Genomic DNA, 1,446 nt, shown 5'->3' with positions numbered 1-1,446 from the left:
TGGAATGCAGAGTCTGATGATGACACTCTAAGGACAGTAGTCATGTCTCAACAAAGGCATATCTTAGAGAGGAATGGGGGCCATGGTAGCCAGTCCCTGATCACCATCCCACTCTGCACAACATGAGTCAGCCCCAATTCCTAATATTACTGCCCTCATCTTTCCTTCTTTCCACCTGCTAGTGGGAATGGTTAGGGTAGCAGAGACAAAGGGTCCAAATCTTACTATTCCATCCATCCCTGGTAAGTTTTTGTTTTTTTTGGGGGGGTGGGGGCAAGGTATTAGAAGGCTCATATTAGTCTAGGAAGTCAAATTCCACAGGCTCAGCCACAGTACCCTTGAGCATATAGGTGGCCAGAAGTTCAAGTTCAGCAGGAGAGACTCAAATCATAATCCTTTTGAGGCTTCTCTAAGACTCTCCCTGTATTAGCTGTGCTGAAGTATTGGGACAAGATTTGAGAATCCAGAAAAACAGGTACGTGGTAGCTGAAACTGGTCCTAAGACATGTAGGGAAGGTGTTGGGCAGTTCTCTCAGGAGGAAGCTTGATCACTAGATGGGTGTTTGGCCCAATGACATAGTCCGAAAGCTGAAGTTCTTCTGCCAGGGCTTTACCCTTGAACAGGAGCCACTGATGGACCACCAGGACATTCAGCTTCTCAAAGACCAAGAGCTTCAGGGTGGCGACTTGCTTGTCCTCTGGCACCTAAAGACTGCATTCCTAGTCCAGAAGTGCTTTTGTGGTCACCTGCATGGCAGTGGGAGTACCACCTTTTAGAGGTGGGATTCGTACTGAATCTCCCTGACTTTCAACTCCTGGCCCTCATGGAACCAACAACAAGCACAAGGAGGGATGATCCTCAAGGATGCTAGAGCTCAGGAAGCAGAATCTATAAAGCCATTTTTGAGCAGTTTGGTGGTATGTCACTGAATAAGTAGATTAGTTTGGGTAAAATTATGATTTTAATTATATCTTTGGCCTACCCATAAGCAATTATTTTCCCAGTTGTTTAGATTTGATTTTATTCACGTGAAAAGTATTTCATAATCAAATTCATAAAGTTCCTGAGTTGTCTAGGCACATACACTCTAAAGTATTTTATATTATTTCATTCATTAAATGGAACTCCTTTTTCTATCTCTTGCTGTTGGCCTTTGTTGGTAATATATAGAAATGCTGATGATTATGTGGGTTTATTTTATATCCTGCAACTTTCTTAAGTTGCTGATTATTTCAATTAATTTTTAAGTGATTCTCTAGGATTCACCAAGTAAATGCTCATATCATCTGCAAAGGATGATAATTTTGTGTCTTTATTGCCTATTCTAATTCCTTCAATTTCTTTTTTCTTCTCTTATTTCTATAGCTAACATTTCTGATATTGAATAGTGCTAATGGACATCCTTGCTTCATTTCTGATTTTATTGGAAAGGCTTCTAGCTTATC

At 40.9% G+C, this 1,446-nt stretch overlaps 1 pseudogene; it reads right to left on the bottom strand.

Moving 5' to 3' along the window:
- Positions 1-295: 295 nt before the first annotated feature.
- On the bottom strand, positions 296-753 carry LOC123236392 (annotated as a pseudogene).
- Between the last annotated feature and the right edge of the window lie 693 nt (positions 754-1,446).

The sequence above is a fragment of the Gracilinanus agilis genome, chromosome 2 (genome assembly GCF_016433145.1).
Source record: "Gracilinanus agilis isolate LMUSP501 chromosome 2, AgileGrace, whole genome shotgun sequence".
Lineage (NCBI taxonomy): Eukaryota > Metazoa > Chordata > Mammalia > Didelphimorphia > Didelphidae > Gracilinanus > Gracilinanus agilis.
Note: the sequence above shows the minus strand (reverse complement) of the source record. Positions and strands in the feature narration are given on the sequence as shown.